Here is a 19,395-nt window from a genome sequence, read left to right as displayed (position 1 = left end):
ATATGTAAAGAAAAAAATAGAACCTTATAAGCAAATTTTTTTTTTTTTTTTTTTTTTATTGTTGGGGATTCATTGAGGGTACAATAAGCCAGGTTACACTGATTGCAATTGTTAGGTAAAGTCCCTCTTGCAATCATGTCTTGCCCCCATAAAGTGTGACACACACCAAGGCCCCACCCCCCTCCCTCCTTCCCTCTTTCTGTTCCCCCCCCATAACCACAATTGTCATTAATTGTCCTCATATCAAAATTGAGTACATAGGATTCATGCTTCTCCATTCTTGTGATGCTTTACTAAGAATAATGTCTTCCACGTCCATCCATAAGCAAATTTCTTTATCCATCACTTTGTCCTAATAGTTCTTTTCTTTTTTCTTTTTCTTTTTTTTGAGACAGTCTTACTTTGTCTCCCTCTGTAGAGTGCTGTAGCATCATAGCTCACAGCAACCTCAAACTCTTGGGCTTAAGCAATCCTCTTGCCTCAGCCCTCCCTAGTAGATGGGACTATAGGCACCCTCCACAACATCTGGCTATATTTAGAGATGGGGGGGTCTTGCTCTTGCTCAGGCTGATCTTGAACCCATGAGCTCAGGCAATCCACCCATCTTGGCTTCCCAGAGTGCTAGGATTACAGGCATGAGCCACCATGCCTGGCCCAGTCCTAGCAGTTCTTGATGGAAGTTCTTCCTGCCTCATATGTAACATTTAAAAATTTGTAGAATTTTCCATTGTCACAATGATTGAGCGGGTACTTAGTCAAGGGTACTAAGTAATGCTACTACTCCACCCTACAACGCAGTGAACAGTACACACAATGAAAAATTGTCCCACATCTTGTGTGACCTTTGACGTCCCCTTGAACGTTCATGTAGGTAAAAAAAAAAAATAATAATAATAAATTGCTTATAATTAGCCAAGTCCAGAACTAAAGTCCTTTTAAAATATAAACCCAGCCTGGGTACAGTGGCTCACACCTTTAATCCTAGCACTCTGTGAGGACAAAGTGAGTGGATTGTCTGAGCTCAGGAGTTCAAAGAAGAGGAACAAATAGCAAATAAGTACATGAAAAGATGTCAGCATGGTTAGTCATTAGGGAAATGCAAATTAAAACCATAGTGAGATCCATACACCTATTAGAATGTGTAAAATGAAAAAGCCTACCAAATTGATTGTTGACCAAAAAATGAGGAGCAACTAGAATTCTCATGCACTGCTGGTGGCAACATAAAATGGTGGGGCGGTGCCTGTGGCTCAAAGGAGTAGGGCGCTGGCCCCATATGCCAGAGGTGGCAGGTTCAAACCCAGCCCTGGCCAAAAACTGCAAAAAACAAAATATGGTACAATCATTTTCTACAACAATTAAAAGTTTCTTTATTTTTATGTATTTATTTATTTTTTGGAGACAATCTCACTTTGTCACCCTTGGTAGAGAGTGTGGTGGCATCACAGCTCACAGCAACCTTAAACTCTTGGGCTCAAGTGATTCTCTTGCCTCAGCCTCCCAAGTAGCTGGGACTACAGGCACCCGCCACAACACCTGGCTATTTTGTTGTTGTTATTGTTGTTGTCATTGTCATTGTTTGTCAGGCCCTGGCGGGTTAGAGCCTACCAGCTCCAGTGTATGTGGCTGGCACCCTAGCCGCTGAGCTATAGGCGTCGAGCCTATTTTTTTATTTTTTTAGAGACAGAGTTTTACTTTGTTGCCCTTGGGAGTGCCATAACATCATAGCTCACAGCAACCTCAAACTTTTGGGCTCAAGTGATCCTTCTGTGTCAGCCTCCTCAGTAGCTGAGACTATAGGCGCCCACCACAATGCCCAGCTATTTTTAGAGATGGGGTCTCTTGCTCAGGCTGATCTCAAACCCATGAGCTCAGACAATCCACCCTCAACCCCCCAGAGTGATATGATTATAGGCATGAGCCACCAAGCCCGGCCCAACAACAGAAATTTATTCTCTTGCAGTTCTGGCTATCAGTAATCCCAAATCTGTGTTCCTGGGCTGAAATCAAGATGTCTGCAGGGCTGTACTCCCTTCAGAATCTGTTGTTTCTTCCAGTTTTGGGTGGCTGCTGCCAGCATGTGGCCACATGCTACAATCTTCAAGGTCGGCACCTTCAAATCTGTCTCTGTTGTCTTCACATTGTCTTCTACTCTGTGTATATGAAAACTCCTATTGTGATGTGATTGCATTTAAGGCTCAAGCAAACAATCCAAGATAATATCTCCACCTCAAGATGCTTAATGTAATCACATCTACAAAGACTTTTTTCTCCCTAACTCCTGAACTGTGGCTGCTCCATGAGTGACTAGACAGTAGAGCAGGCTCTGTGGCAGCACTGCTCTTATCTGCATCTCAGACAACGGAGCCTTAGTGAACTAGTTCACACCCTGAGCCCTGGAGGCAAGGTCTCTGCATGTACCATACTCTGGTCCCTAGCTCAGCCACCATAGAAAACTAGGCCCCACCCAAACCCCAGAGCCACTGTAGCTCTCTGCTCCCATCCCTGGCTTGCTTGCTGCTTCACAAGCACTCATGCTTTATATACCATTACCAACATGGCAGTGGGGATGCCTGTACCCTGGGTACCAGTGCCATTACCACCTTGGTCTCTCCACATGAGCCCATGCTTCAGGCCTCCACCACTCTATGGCTGCTCCACAGGTGCCACTCATCAGATACCAGGACCACTGTCATCACAAGCAAGTCCACAAGCCAGTCCTAGTGCCAATAGGGATTCTGCAGCCACAACTCCCTAGGGGGGAGAAAAAGGCATTGGGAGGACCCTAGCAGCCACAGCCACCAAAGACTCCAATAGCCTTCACTACGATTGTAGACATCCATAGTGCTGGAGGTTGAAGATCCCTGATTATGACAAGCTCATAATCTTTGTCAACACTAACCTCAGCTGACAGGGCTGCATGGATCCTATACTTTCACTAGTGCCAGAATTTTTGTACCCCACCCAGTCATTTTCCTTGCCCCCCCATACAGGAATACCTTTTTCCCGACAACAACATCCTATAAAGTCTATAAAAGGGGATTTCTCCACCAAATGTTCAGACAACAAAATGGAGTAAGAAACATAAAAAACCAAGGAGAGACATTACCCTCCAAACACAATAATTTTCCAGTAGCCAACTCCAAAGAAATGGAGATAAATGAACTGCCTGTCAAAGAATTAAAAATACAGTCCTGAAAAAAATGAGAAATTTTAAAGAGATAGAAATCATATTGAAAAAATCAAACAAATTCTGGAGGAAAATATAATTAATGAAAAATACAATTAATGAAATGAAAAATGTAATAAAGAGCATTAGCAGCAGAACTATTCAAGCAGAAGAAAGAAACTATGAATCTGTAAATAGGTTATTTGAAAAGAGAACAAAGAAAAGGAATGAAGAAAGCTTATGGGATTTATGGGACAGTATCAAGAAAATTACTATTACATTGCAGGATTTAAAGGAGAAAGAAAAAGGGACAGAAGGCCCATTTAAGGTAATAATAGCTGAAAACTTCCCAAATCTAGGGAAAGATATAAATATTCAGGTACAGGAAGGTCAAAGGTCTCCAATCAGATTCAGCCCAAATAAGACTATGCCAAGACTATCATCAAATTGTCAGCAATTTAGGACAAAGAAGGGATCCTGAATGCAGTATGTGATGCCACCGCACACAGCAACCTCAAACTCTTGGGCTTAAGTGATTCTCTTGCCTCAGCCTTCCAGTAGCTGGGACTACAGGCGCCCACCACAATGCCCGGCTATTTTTTAGGTGTAGTTGTCATTGTCGTTTGGCAGGTCTGGGCTGGATTAGAACCCATCAGCTCCAATGTATGTGGCTGGCACTCTAGCTGCTGAACTAAAGGCGCTGAGCCAAAAGGAGCATACATGATTTTCCCCATTCCCTCATCACACCAAGCACTGGGGACCCTCACGGGTCGTGTGGGGGCTGGCTCCTGACATCTGGTGTCCAATGTGGCTGGCTTGCTACAGCACCTACTGTGCCAGATTGGGATGTGTTTGCTGCCATGTCTCTCTCCTAACAAGACTGGGCCTGTGAATTCTTTATCTGTAGCACCTGTGTTTGGTAAGGGCTTGGGAAGTCAGGCTTAAGGCCTGGCAGAGATGTCACCTCTTCCAGTAGGTGCCTTCCTGGGATCCTAACCAGAGTCCAATCTCTCCACCAGGAATTCTTCCTGCCCCCACGCTGAACACCTGCACTTCAGTACCTGTGTTTGTTTCTTTTCTCAATCTATTCATATTTACTTGTCTATTGCCTGTCCTCCCCAGTAGACTGTCTGCCCAACGGGACCTGGCCTAGAACAGAGCTTGATATATGATAGGTGCTCAGAAAAAGTTTGGTGGATTAGTTTTTGTCTGGAATTTATCCCTATCTGTTGACTGTCAGCTTTCCAGAGTGAAGACAACCGCAGCATCCCACAGGATCCTGGGGCCTATTGGCGCTATTACGGTGTGCTTGGGTATCCCATCTCACCCCATTCTAGACCTCAGAGCTGAAAGGACCTGTATGCTCTCCCAACCTAACCCTCATATAAGAGTGAAGACCCACCCAAAGCCCAGAGTGGGAGAATGGTGTGCCCAAGATCACACAGCAGAGGCAGCCTGACACCCATTCTCCTCACTTCATGCCCACTGAATTTTTCTCTCTCTCAGGTCAGTTCTTTTTTTTTTTTTTTTATTGTTAAATCATAGCTGTGTACATTAGTGCAATCAAGGGGTACAATGTGCTGGTTTCATATACAATCTGAAATATTCTTATCAAACTGTTCAATGTAGCCTTCATGGCATTTTCTGTTTTTTTTTTTTTGTTGTTGTTGTTGTTGTTTTGTTTTGTTTTTTTGTAGTTTTTGGCAGGGGCTGAGTTTGAACCTGCCACCTCTGGCATATGGGGCCAGTGCCCGACTCTGTTGAGCCACAGGCGCTGCCCATGGCATTTTCTTAGTTATTGTATGTAGACATTTGTATGCTGCCTTTAGAAAGTTTCGCCTGTATCCATTCTAAGATGCACCGTAGGTGTGGCCCCACCCAGTACCCTCCCTTCACCCTAACCTCCCCCCTCCCTTCCCCTCTCTTGGCCCTTTCCCCATATTCTTATGCTATAGTTGGGTTATAGCCTTCATGTGAAAGCTATAATTTAGCTTCATAGTAGGGCTGAGTACATTAGATACTTTTTCTTCCATTCCTGAGATACTTTGCTAAGAAGAATATGTTCCAGCTCCATCCATGTAAACATGAAAGAGGTAAAGTCTCCATCTTTCTTTAAGGCTGCATAATATTCCATGGTGTACATGTACCACAATTTGCTAGTCCATTCGTGGGTCGATGGGCACTTGGGCTTCTTCCATGACTTAGCAATTATGAATTGGGCTGCAATAAACATTCTGGTACAGATGTCTTTGTTATACTGTGATTTTTGATCTTCTGGGTATAAACCTAGTAAAGGAATTATAGGATCGAATGGCAGGTCTATTTTTCGGTCTCTAAGTATTCTCCAAACATCCTTCCAGAAGGAACGTATTAGTGTGCATTCCCACCAGCAGTGTAGAAGTGTGCCCTTTTCTCCACATCCACGCCAACATCTCTGGTTTTGGGATTTTGTTATGTGGGCTACTCTTACTGGGGTTAGGTGATATCTCAAAGTAGTTTTGATTTGCATTTCTCTGATGATTAAGGATGATGAGCTTTTTTCATGTGTTTGTAGATCATGCGTCTGTCTTTTTTTTTTTTTTTTTTTGAGACAGAGTCTCACTTTACTGCCCTTGGTAGAGTGCCGTGGTGTCACATGCCTCACAGCAACCTCCAGCTCTTGGGCTTATGTGATTCTCTTGCCTCAGCTTCCCAAGCAGCTGGGACTACAGGCGCCCGCCACAACGCCCAGCTATTTTTTTGTTGCAGTTCAGCCAGGGCTGGGTTTGAACCCACCACCCTCAGTATATGGGGCCGGTGCCCTATTCACTGAGTCACAGGCGCCACCCGCGTATGTCTTCTTTAGAGAAGTTTCTCTTCAGGTCCCTTGCCCACCCTGAGATGGGATCACGTGTTCTTTTCTTGCTAACATGTTTGAGTTCTCTGTGGATTCTGGTTATTAGACCTTTATCAGAGATACAACCTGCAAATATTTTCTCCCATTCTGAGGGCTGGCTGCTTGCTTTACTTACTATGTTCTTGGCTGTGCAGAAGCTTTTTAGTTTGATCAGGTCCCAGTAGTGTATTTTTGATACTGCTTCAATTGCCTGGGGAATCCTCCTCATAAAATATTCACGCAGGCCAATTCCTTCAAGAGTTTCCCCTGCACTTTCTTCAAGTATTTTTATAGTTTCATGTCTTAAGTTTAAATCTTTTATCCAGTGAGAGTCTATCTTAGTTAATGGTGAAAGTGGGTCCAGTTCCAATCTTCTACAGGTTACCAGCCAGTTCACCCAGCACCATTTGTTAAATAGGGAATCTTTTCTCCACTGAATGTTTTTTTATTTTTTTGTAGAGACAGAGTCTCACTTTATGGCCCTCGGTAGAGTGCCGTGGCCTCACACAGCTCACAGCAACCTCCGACTCCTGGGCTTAAGGCGATTCTCTTGCCTCAGCCTCCCGAGTAGCTGGGACTACAGGCACCTGCCACAACGCCTGGCTATTTTTTGGTTGCAGTTTGGCCAGGGCCGGGTTTGAACCCGCCACCCTCGGTATATGGGGCCGGCACCCTACTGACTGAGCCATAGGTGCCGCCCCCCACTGAATGTTTTTAATTGTCTTGTCAAAGATAAAATAACGGTAAGTAGCTGGATTCATCTCTTTGTTCTCTATTTTGTTCCAGACATCTACTTCTCTGTTTTTGTGCCAATACCATGCTGTTTTGAACACTATCCATTTATAGTACAGTCTCAGATCTGGTAGCGTGATTCCTCCTGCTTTGTTTTTATTGCTGAGTAATGTTTTGGATATTCGAGGGTTTTTCTGATTCCATATAAAACGAAGTATTATTTTTTCAAGATCTTTAATATATGACAATGGAGCTTTAATAGGAATTGCATTAAAATTATATATTGCTTTGGGTAGTATAGACATTTTAACAATGTTGATTCTTCCCAGCCATGAGTATGGTATGTTTTTCCATCTGTTAACATCTTCAGCTATTTCTTTTCTTAAAGTTTCATAGTTCTCTTTGTAGAGCTCTTTCACGTCCTTTGTTAGGTATACTCCCAAATATTTCATCTTCTTTGGCACTACTGTGAAAGGAATAGAGTCCTTGACTGTTTGTTCGGCTTGGTTATTTTTGGTATATATAAAGGCTACAGATTTATGGGTGTTGATTTTATAGCCTGAGACATTGCTGTATTCCTTGGTCACTTCTAAAAGCTTTGTAGTAGAATCCCTAGTGTTTTCCAGATATACGATCATATCATCTGCAAAGAGTGAAAGTTTGATCTCTTCTAACCCTATGTGGATACCCTTGATCGCCTTTTCTTCCCTAATTGCAATGGCTAAAACTTCTATTACAATGTTAAAGAGCAATGGAGACAATGGGCAACCTTGCCTGGTTCCTGATCTAAGTGGAAATGATTTCAATTTAACTCCATTCAATACGATATTGGCTGTGGGTTTGCCGTAGATGGCCTCTATCAGTTTAAGAAATGTCCCTTCTATACCAATTTTCTTAAGTGTTCTGATCATGAAGGGATGCTGGATATTATCAAAAGCTTTTTCTGCATCAATTGAAAGAATTATATGGTCCTTATTTTTTAGTTTGTTTATGTGCTGAATTACATTTATAGATTTACGTATATTGAACCAGCCTTGAGACCCTGGGATAAATCCCACTTGGTTGTGGTGTGTAATTTTTTTGATGTGTTGTTGGATTCTGTTTGTTAGGATCTTATTGAGTATTTTAGCATCAATATTCATTAGTGATATTGGTCTATAATTTTCTTTTCTTGTTGGGTCTTTCCCTGGTTTGGGGATCAAGGTAATGTTTGCTTTGTAGAAGGTGTTGGGTAATATTCCTTCTTTTTCTATATTTTGGAAGAGGTTTAGTAATATAGGTATTAGTTCTTCTTTAAAGGTTTGGTAGAATTCTGACGTAAAGCCATCTAGTCCTGGGCTTTTCTTTTTAGGGAGATTTTGTATAGTTGATGCTATTTCAGAACTTGATAGAGGCCTGTTTAACATTTCTACTTCATTCTGACTAAGTCTTGGTAGGTGGCGTACTTCCGGGTATTGGTCAATTTCTTTCAGATTTTCATATTTCTGAGAGTAGAGTTTCTTGTAGTATTCATTAAGGATTTTTTGAATTTCTGAGGGGTCTGTTTTATTTCATCTTTACCATTTCTGATTGATGAAATTATAAATTTCACTCTTTTTTTCCTGGTCAGGTTGTCCAAAGGTTTATCTATTTTATTGATCTTTTCAAAAAGCCAACTTGTGGATTTATTGATCTGTTGTATAATTCTTTTGTTTTCAATTTCATTTAATTCTGCTCTGATTTTGGTTATTTGTTTTCTTCTGCTGGGTTTGGGGTTGGAGTGTTCTTCCTTCTCCAGTTGCTTGAGATGTCCCATTAAGTTATTAACTTCCTCTCTTTCCGTTTTCTTGAGGAAGGCTTGCAGTGCTATAAATTTCCCTCTTAGGACTGCCTTTGCAGTATCCCAGAGGTTCTGGTAATTCGTGTCTTGATTGTTGTTTTGTTCCAAAAACTTGGTGATTTCCTTCTTAATCTCATCTATAACCCATCTATCCTTCAGCATAAGGTTGTTTAGTTTCCATGTTTTTGTATGGGTATGCAGGTTCCTGTTGTTATTGAGTTCAACTTTTATTCCATGATGGTCTGAGAAGATGCAAGGAATAATTTCTATTTTTTTTAATTTGCTGAGGTTAGATTTGTGGCCTAGGATGTGGTCAATTTTGGAGTATGTTCCATGGGCTGATGAGAAGAATGTATATTCAGTTTTGTTGGGATGAAATGTTCTGTAGATGTCTGTTAAGTCCAGATGTTGAATGGTTGAGTTTAAATCTAAAATTTCTTTGCTTAGCTTCTTTTTGGAGGATCTATCCAGCACTGCTAAAGGGATGTTAAAATCTCCAACTACTATGGAACTGGAGGAAACCAAGTTGCTCAAGTCTGTTAGAGTTTCTCTTATAAATTGAGGTGCGTTCTGGTTGGGTGCATAAATATTAATAATTGAAATCTCATCATATTGATTATTACCTTTAACAAATATGAAGTGTTCATCCTTATCCTTCCTTATTTTGGTTGGTTTAAAGCCTATTGTGTCTGTGAATAGGATTGCAATGCCTGCTTTTTTCTGCTTTCCATTTGCCTGGAGTATAGATGACCATCCCTTTACCTTGAGTCTATATTTGTCTTTTAATGTAAGATGTGATTCTTGTATGCAACAGATATCTGGCTTGAGTTTTTGTATCCAGTCAGCCAACCTGTGCCTCTTTAGAGGACAGTTTAAACCATTCATATTAATTGAGAATATTGATAAGCCTTTTGAGAGTCCGGTGGACATTTTTAATCCTTTTGTGACTGTAGAAGTTGGAATTTGATCAAAATTTTGTAGGTGGGTTTACTTTTGTGGTGGAGGATTATGCTGGTCTTAATGGAGGACAGGTCTGAGAATATCCTGGAGAGCTGGTTTAGTTATCGCAAATTTCTTCAAGATGTGAATGTCATTGAAGTATTTATTTTCTCCATCATAAATGAAACAGTTTTGCTGGGTACAGGATCCTAGGTTGAAAGTTATTTTTTTTTAGGGAATTAAAAGTTGATGACCATCCTCTTCTAGCTTGAAGGGTTTCAGCAGAGAGATCTGCAGTTATTCTAATATTATTCCCCTTGTAGGTGATGGTTTTCTTTCGTCTGGCTGCTTTCAGAATTTTCTCCTTCATATTAACTTTAGTGAAATTGATTATGATGTGTCTGGGGGATGTCTTATTTGGGTTGAGTCGTGCTGGAGTTCTGAAACTGTCTGCTATCTGAATTTCAGAATTTCTTGGCATGTCTGGAAAGTTCTCCTTCATAATCTCATGGAGAAGAGACTCTGTGCCTTGTGAAGCCACTTCATTGCTTTCAGGGATCCCTATAAGAAGAATATTGGTTTTGTTCGAATTAAGCCAGAGCTCTCTGAAAGAGTGATCTGTTTTTGCCCTCCATTTCTCTTCCTCTTTGTGAGTTTGGGAGCATTCGAAAGCTTTGCCTTCAATGTCAGAAATCCTTTCTTCTGCTTGCTCCATTCTGTTACTGAGGGATTCTACTTTTTTTTTCAGATCTTTGAGGGCTGCAACTTCTTGTCTCAATATGTCAAAATCTTTGGTCAATTGGTCTTTGAATTTGTTTAATTCTTGAGATACCTTTTGGGTTACTGCTTGGAATTCTAATTTGATCTTATTTGCTATCCAGATTCTGAATTTGATTTCTGACATCTCAGCTATTTGTTTGTGCGTGGGATCTTGTGCTGTGTCTGCTCCATTGATCCTTGGGGGAGTTGATCTACTCTGATTATTCATATTGCCAGAGTTTTTCTGTTGATATTGCCTCATGATTGTTTTTCACCATTGCCTCTGGCCATCCTCAGAGTTGGGGAGATGTCTCTCCAAGATTAGACCCCAGCGGGATCAATCTATTGTTGCTGGATCTTTGTGGGAGTGACCCCGTGTAGTTCCTCTGGGGCTGCCCCAGCCAGGGAGTTCTGGTTTTGGAAGCAGCGCCGGAGTGTGACACACCCAGATCCAGCAACAGGGTGGGAGGTGGTGTGCACAGTTCTGGGAGTGCCTGGCTCCCAGTGACTTTGGCACAGAGGGCCCAAGGCTCCAGCAATCTCTGGCCAGGAGAAGGGCTCTGTGCAGAGGCAGGGAGGGCTCCAGAGGGCACGCGGCTACCAGAGTCCCTGGCCAGACGAGCTGGCTGGTGTGGAGGCAGGGAGGATACAGGAGGGAGGACGCAGGGTTGCACGGCTCCCGCAGTTCCTGGTCAGGGCATGCAGAGGCCCGGTGGGTGCAGGTCGCAGGTCAGGGTTCATGGCACAGCTCTTATGGAGGTTCGGATGGCACCAAGCTCAGGAGTTTGACGCCACGGCACTCTACCCAGGGCAACAGCCCGATGCTCTAGTGTGCCAAAACTGGTCTCACTCTGCCCCTGAGGGTTAAGGCTATAAGGCAACTCAGTCCCCGCCTTTAGGCTTCTCAGTCACTAGGTTACTAGCTCCTGCCCGATCCTTGCTCTGCGACCCTGAGGGTGGAGCTTGCTGGGGCAGTTCTCTCACAGTGGCTCCCTGTGGCCCACAGCCAAACACTATTAGCTCCATCCGGCTTAGTCTGGGGACCTAGACAATGCCTAAAGTTCTCCGCACTCCTGCTCAAGCTCTCCCCAAGGCAGTTCAACTGAATGCCAAGTCCAAAAACACCGAAACAGTTCACAGGCAAGGCCTCTCGGGTTCGCAGTCTCACTGATGCTTGTACTCATGGCTGCCAACGGGATTAGGTCAATCGAACACACGCAACCACTTGCCAGTTTTCCACTGTTTTTGTCCTCCTCTTGGGGTCCAGAAGTCCCTTGCTGACTTCCTGTATCCTCAAAGGGATGATCATAGGCAGATCCTACCAGCCAGAGATGCCTGGAGTCTTATCTCCCCAGACTCACCGTGCCCAGTTGCAGGGAAGCTGTTACTTGGCCACCATCTTGCTCCACCTCCACTGTTTCATCAGGTCAGTTCTTGTGTCTTTTCTTAGTAAAGTTTTTCCTTTCCAGAAGCCACCTTCTTCCCCTGAATTTTACTCATTCAGCAGATACATGGCTGGGAGTTTTCATGGCAGAGAGTCACTATCAGGCTAGGATCTGAATTCTGCTTCTCATACCTCCCATCAGAGGCACCTGGGCAAGTTGCTTCATTTCTTTTCTTTTAAATTTGTAATTCTGGTAAAATATACATAATGTAAAATTTCCTGCCTTAATCTTTTTAAGCGTGGTTCAGTGTTGAGTACATTCACATTGTTGTGCAACCAATCTCCAGGACCTTTTCATCTGTGAAACCGAAACTCAGCGCCCATTAAACAATAACTCCCCATTCCTCCCTTGCCCAGCCCCTGACACCCAGCGTTCTTTCTGTTTCTATGAATTTGACTCCAGTAGGTACCTCATGTACATGGAATCTGTAGTATTTCCCCAAATGTGACTGGTTTATTTTACTTAGGATAATGTCCTCAAAGTTCATCATCTTGTAGCATGTGTCAGAAGTCCCTTACTTTTTTCCTTTTTCTTTTAGAATTCTCTTCCTCTTTATTTATTTATTGCAGGTTTTGGCAGGGCTGGGTTTGAACCATGACCTCCAGCATATGGGGCTGGCACCCTGGAATTCTCTTCCTCTTTAAAGCTGAAAACGATTCCACTATCTGTATAGATCCTGTATTGTTTATCCATTCATCAGTTGATGGACATTGTGTTCCTTCCACCTTTTGACTATTGGGAATAATACTGCCTATGATTCATTTCTTCTGAAGCCTAATTTCTCACTTGCAAAGTGGTATTCCGGTCATCAGGTTGTCTGAATTACTTTGCCTGCTTTGCTTAGTGAGAGGCTCGAAAATAATAATAATAATTTTTTTAAAAGAAAAGGAGCATATTACACATAAGAGAAATTCAATAAGGATATCAGTGGATTTCTAAGCAGAAGTTTTACAGGCCAGGAGAGACTGGAATGATATATTCGAAATCCTGGAAAACAAACCAAAAAACCCAGCTCAGTGCCTGTAGCTCAGCAGCTAGGGTGCCAGCCACATACACCAGGGCTGGTGGATTTGAACCCAGCCCGGGCCTGCCAAACAACAATGGCAACTATAACAACAACAACAACAAATAGCTGGGTATTGTGGCAGGTGCCTATAGTCCCAGCTACTTGGGGGGCTAAGGCAAGAGAATCACTTAAGCCCAAGAGTTTGAGGTTGCTGTGAGCTGTGATGCTACAGCACTGTACCAAGGACTACATAGTGAGACTCTGTCTCAAAAAAAAAAAAAAATCTGCCAGCCAAGACTACTTACTTCAGCTGCATATGGTGGCTCCTGCTTGTAATCCTAGCACTCTGAGAGGCTGAGGTGGGAGAATTTCTTGAGGTCGATAGAAAGTTTGAGACCAGTCTAAGCAACAGTGAGACCCTGTTTCTAAAAATAGCTGAGTATTGTGGCTGGCTCCTGCAGTCCCACATACTTGGGAGGCTCAGGCAAGAAGATTGCTTGTGCCTAAGAGAATGAGGTTGCTGTGAGCTGTGATGCCACAGCACTCTACCCTAGCCACAAAGTAAGACTGTCTCAAAAAAATAAAAATAAAAAATACAAAATAGAAAAAATTAGCTGTGCATGGTAGCACATGGCTGTAGTCCCAGCTCTCAGGAGGCTGAGGCAGAAGCATCACTTGAGCCCAGGAGTTTGAGGTTGCACTGAACTATGATCATACCACTGTATTCTAATCTGGAAAACAGAGTGAAACTCTGTCAAAAAAAAAAAAAAAAAGCTGGGCATAGTGGCTCACACCAGTAATTCTAGCACTCTGGGAGGCCAAGGTGTGTGGATTGCTTGAACTCAGGAGTTGAAGACGAGCCTCAGAGAGATTGAGACCCAATCTCCACTGAAAATAGAAAAACTAGCTGGGCATGGAGGTACACGACTACAGTCCCAGCTACACAGGAGGCTGAGGCAAGAGGATCACTTGAGCCCAAGAGTTTGAGGTTGCAACAAGGTATGATGATGCCATGGCACTCTACCCAGGGCAACAGAGTGAGACTCTGTCTCAAAAATAAATAAATAAATAATAACTTACTTGCCAAAACTGTTCTTCAAAAGTGAAGAAGAAATAAAAAAAAATTTCCCTGACAAATAAACCCAAGAGAGTTTATCCCCACTAGACTTGCCTTATAATAAATATCAAAGAGAACCTGGCATGACAGTGTAAACCTGTAATCCCAGCTACTCAGAAGCTGAGGCAGGAGGATCTATTGAGCCTAGGAGTTCAAGTCTAGCTTAGGTAACATAGTGGGATTCCCACCACTAAAAAATAAGTACATAATAAATTCTAAAGGGTGTTCTTTAAACTGAGAGAAAGGATGTTAATTAGCAATATAAAAACATATGAAACTATAAAACTCACTTGTGAAAGTAAGAAGTCTAATTTAGAATACTCTAATACTGTAATGATGGTATATAAATCATTTATATCTTTAGTATAAAGATTAAAAGCCAAAACTATTAATAATAAAAGGTGCAATAATTTGTTAGGGGATACGCACCCAAAACATAAATATGGGAGGATGGGAAACAAAAGTGTAGCGTTTCTTTTTATGCAATTGGAGTTGGTTTTTATCAGCATAATATAGCCTGCTGTACCTATAAGATGTGTTATGTAAGTCTCATAGTAACTACAAAACAAAAACCTGTAAGGTAGCCACAATGCCTGCCTAATTTTTCTTTCTTTCTTTTTTTTTTTTTTTTGAGACAGAGCCTCAAGCTGTCACCCTGGGTAGAGTACTGTGGCATCACAGCTCAAGACATCCTCCAACTCCTGGACTCAAGCGATTCTCCTGCCTCAGCCTCCCAAGTAGCTGGGACTATAGGCACCCACCACAATGCCTGGCTATTTTTTGGTTGCAGCCGTCATTGTTGTTTGGCGGGCCCAGGCTGGATTCGAACACACCAGCTCAGGTGTATGTGGCTGGCGCCTTAGCAGCTTGAGCCATAATTTTTCTATTTTTAGTAGACACAGGGTCTCTTCTTCAGGCTGGCCTTGAACTCCTGAGCTTAAGCTAGATTGCAAGCATGAGCCACTGTGCCTGGCCTCTGTTGTACTGTTTGATAATTCATTGAGCTTTTCAGTTACCAGTTTTTATGTTTATTACAATTTTTTGTTTGTTTGTTTTGTTTTTTTTTGGCCGAGGCTAGGTTTGAACCCGCCACCTCTGGCATATGGGACTGGCCCCCTACTCCTTGAGCCAATTCAAGTTAAGGTTTCATCCCAGATGGAGTAACAGGTACAAGAGTTGTCCTCTCACTCAAAACAGCTAAATGGCAGCCACCTAAAAGGATTAATAGGAACAATTCCCAGAGATCAAACAAGGAGAGGCAATCATTTCTTTTCCTAACAGCCATAGTGAAAAACTTCTTTTTTTTTTTTTTTTTTTAAGGAAAGGGAGGAGAAAAATAACTTGAGGAGACAGAGTATTCTTCTAACTTTCTCCCCCACCAAATAGGTGAGACGAGTATTTCTAAGCACGAGAAAAGGCATTGCTATAGGAAGAGCACAACTGATTGGGGGAGGTGGAATTATTATTATGGAAAGATAGTGAAAAGCTTCTTAATTAGTGGGACATCTGGTAGAATACTCAGAAAGGTTTTTGTCTCAGTAGTGAAGTAAAGTTAGCTCTAGAGTAAAAGCTGCTATGGTCTTACTTAGTGATGATCAAAAGGAAGATTCAAAAGGATCAAATTACAATAGAACTGTAAGTGGACCCCCCAAGGGACTGTAATAAACTGGTCAACATATGGAGGTGGTCAACATAAGGAACTAGGCCTATTGTACTGATACGTACATGTGGTGTATGTCCTGTCTATGAAAATTAGGTCAATTTAAGGAGGTGGTCAATGTAGGGAGATGGTCAACTATGGAGTTTCTACTGTATTTCCAAGTAACTTAATATCCATCACCCAACAAGATAAGATTTACAATGTCTGGCATCCAATAAAAAAATAATAATAATAATGGGCAGCACCTATGGCTCAGTGAGTAGGGCACCGGCCCCATATGCCGAGTGTGGCGGGTTCAAACCCAGCCCCAGCCAAACTGCAACAACAACAAAAAATAGCTGGGCATTGTGGGGGCGCCTGTAGTTCCATCTACTTGGGAGGCTGAGGCAAAAGAGTCGCCTAAGTCCAAGAGCTGGAGGTTGCTGTGAGCTGTGATGCTACAGCACTCTACCAAGGGTGACAAAGTAAGACTCTGTCTCTAAAACAAAAAACAATAGCAACAACAAATAAGAGGAGTGACAACAAGGAAGATGGTAGAGCAGGAAGAACCAGGAATCCATTTCTTTACCTAGACAGCAACTGTATTGGCGGACTCTGGTGAACCTATTGTAGAATTCTGGAGTCTGTTCACAGGAGTATGGCTTTCAGGGAAAAGCCTGTAAAATATGGTCAATGTCAGTCAATTTCAGCCTTTAACATAGTACAGTAACTCATCACTCATCCCCCAGCACCATGGGGAGACAGTCATACTGGCATTCCTAAAATAGCTTGCAGGAGCTAGGGTGGGAAATAAGAACATTGTCTGCCGATTATGAGGGATCTGTGTTCTTTTTATTTTTTTTATTTCAAATTAATGTGATGATACAAACAATTGGGATCCGTGTTCTAATCATGGGTTTCTGCTTTAGATAGCAGATATAGGCAAAAAAAAAAAAAAAAACCCTGCCATTTTTGCAATCCCCACTGGATAAGTGGCTTCCAGGGGATTTTCCCTTCACTTTTCCCATTTTTCCCTTTCAAGAGCCAAATGTTTAAGGACGAGGAAAGTCAAAGGCAACTATATAGAGAGGAGAATTTAAAAAGTCACTGTGCATGCCCAGAAAAAGACATGTGCTCAGAAAACACCTGAGAATAACTGTAGTTTCTTTCTTAGACAGAGTCTCAAGCTGTCACCCTGGGTAGAGTACGGTGGCGTCACAGCTCACAGCAACCTCCAACTCTTGGGCTCAAGAGATTCATTTGCCTCAGCCTCCCAAGTAGCTGGGACTATAAGGCGCCCACCACAATACCTGGCTATATTTTTGTTGCAGTTGTCGGTGTTTTAGCTGGCCTGGGCCGGGTTCAAAATCACTAGCCTTGGTGTATGTGGCCGCAGCCCTACCCAATGAACTATGGGTGCTGCCTTTTTTTTTTTTTTTTTTTGAGACAAAGTCTCAAGCTGTTGCCCTGGGTAGAGTGCCATGGTGTCACAGCTCACAACAACCTCTAACTCTTGGGCTCAAGAGATCCTCTTGCCTCAGTATTTCTATTTTTAGTAGAGACGGGGGTCTCGATATTGTTCAGGCTGGTCTTAAACTTGTGAGCTCAAGCTATCCACATGCCTTGGCCTACCAGTGTGCTAAGGTTACAGGTGTGAACCGCTGAGCCCCACCAGAACTATAGTTTATACCTCAGGCTGATCTCTGTCACATAGACACCCTTCAACAACAGCAATAATAAGCAAACCCTGGGGAGGAGAAACTTATTTCCAGAGTTGCCACTTATAAGATTCAAATGTCCAATTTTCAACAATAACAAAATTACAAGGAATACAAAGAAACAGGAAAGTGAGGCCCATTGAAGGGGAAAAAAATGCAGAACCCATCCTTGAGGAAGACTAGGTAGTCTTACTAGATAAAGACTTTAAAACAACTGAAGGAGCTAAAGGAAGACGTGGACAGAGTCAGGAAAATGATATATGAACAAAATGGAATCAACAGAGAGAAAACATAAAAGGGAATAAAAAATTATGGAGCTGAAATTAAAAATTCACTAGAGAGCAGCACCTGTGGCTCAAAGGAGTAGGGTGCCAGCCCCATATACCAGAGGTGGTGAGTTCAAACCTGGCCCTGGCCAAAAACTGCAAAAAAAAAAAAAAAATTCACTAGAGCATGGGTAGCACCTGTGGCTCAGTGGGTAAGGTGCCGGCCCCATATACCAAGGGTGGCGGGTTCAAACTCGGTCCTGGCCAGCTAAAACATCAGTGATAACTGTAACAAAAAATAGCCAGTTGTTGTGGTGGGCGCCTATAGTCCCAGCTACTTGGGAAGCTGAGGCAAGAGGATTGCTTAAGCCCACGAATTTGAGGTTGCTTGAGCAGTGACGCCACGGCACTCTACCCAGGGCAACAGCTTGAAACTCTGTCTCAAAAAAAAAAAATTGACTAGAGCAGCTCAGTGAATAGGGCACTGGCCACATACACAGAGGCTGGCAGGTTTGAGCCTGGCCCGGGCCTGCTAAACAACAATGACAACTGCAACCAAAAAAATACCCAGGTGGTAGCCTGTAGTCCCAGCTACTTGGGAGGCTGAGGCAAGAGAATCACTTAAGCCCAAGAGTTGCTGTGACCTGTGACACCATGGCGCTCTATCAAGGGCTATATAGTGAGACTCTGTCTCAAAAAAAAAAAAAAAATTCACTAGAGGGATTCAAAGCATATTTGAGCAAGCAGAAAGAAAGACTTAGTGAATTTAGAGATAGGGCAATTAAAATTATTAACATCAAGTCTGAGGAGCAGAAAGAAAAAAGATTGAGGAAAAGTAAACAGAACATAATTGACGTGTGGGATACCAGTAAGTAGACCGACATATATATTGTAGGAGTACCACAAGAACAGAGAGAAAGGGGAGAGATATTATTAGCATGTAAAGAAATAATGGCTGAAAACTTTCCAAATGTGAGGAAATATATGAATTGACAAATCTAAGAAGCTTAGTGAACCCAAGGTAGGATAAATTCAGACCAGCACTGACACACATGATAATAAAACTGTCAAAAGCCAAAAATAATCTCAAAACAAGCAATAAGAGAAGCAACTTGTCATATGCAAAAGATCCTTGATAAGGCCATCAGAATTCTCATGAGAAACCTCTTAAGGTTAGCCAAGAAGTCAATGACTTGATATATTCAAAGTACTGGGGGTGGGCAGTGGTTCACACCTGTAATCCTAGCACTCTAGGAGTCCAAGGTGGGTGGATTGCCTGAGCTCAGGAGTTGGAGACTAGCCTGCGCAAGAGTGAGACTCCTTGTCTAAAACTGGCAGGAACCTATAGTCCTAGCTACACAACTATTCAAGAGGCTGAAGCAAGAGAATCACTTGAACCCAAGAGTTTGAGATTGCTGCGAGCTATGATGCCATGGCATTCTACTCAGGGCAACATAGTGAGACTCTGGCTCAAAAATAAACACAAAAAATAACCCCCAAAGTGCTGCTGGGGACAGGGAGTGGAAATACTGACAAGGAAGGAATTAAGACATTACCAGATTAACAAAAGTTCAGGGAATATGTTAGCAATATGAATAAATTAAGATATATGGTAAAGGTAAATGCATAGGCAATGATAAAAGCTTGTATTATTGTAATTTTGGTTTCTAATTTAACTTATTTTGTACATGATTTTTTTTTTTTTTAATCCCAGTAGCTGGGATTTTTTTTTTTTTCCTTTTTTTTTCTTTTTAGAGACAGAGTTTCACTTTATGGCATCAAAGTAGAGTGCTGTGACATCACAGCTCACAGGAACCCCCAGCTCTTGGACTTAGGCGATTCTCTTGTCTCAGCCTCCCAAGTAGTTGGGACTATAGGCGCCTGCCACAATGCCCGGCTATTTTTTTGTTG

General features: G+C 42.4%; 1 protein-coding gene across 1 annotated transcript in view; it reads right to left on the bottom strand.

Moving 5' to 3' along the window:
- Positions 1-19,395, bottom strand: part of FAM186A (family with sequence similarity 186 member A) — a 118,393-nt gene that overhangs the window by 78,317 nt on the left and 20,681 nt on the right. The window lies entirely within an intron of this gene.

Source organism: Nycticebus coucang, chromosome 12 (genome assembly GCF_027406575.1).
Source record: "Nycticebus coucang isolate mNycCou1 chromosome 12, mNycCou1.pri, whole genome shotgun sequence".
Taxonomy (NCBI): domain Eukaryota; kingdom Metazoa; phylum Chordata; class Mammalia; order Primates; family Lorisidae; genus Nycticebus; species Nycticebus coucang.
Note: the sequence above shows the minus strand (reverse complement) of the source record. Positions and strands in the feature narration are given on the sequence as shown.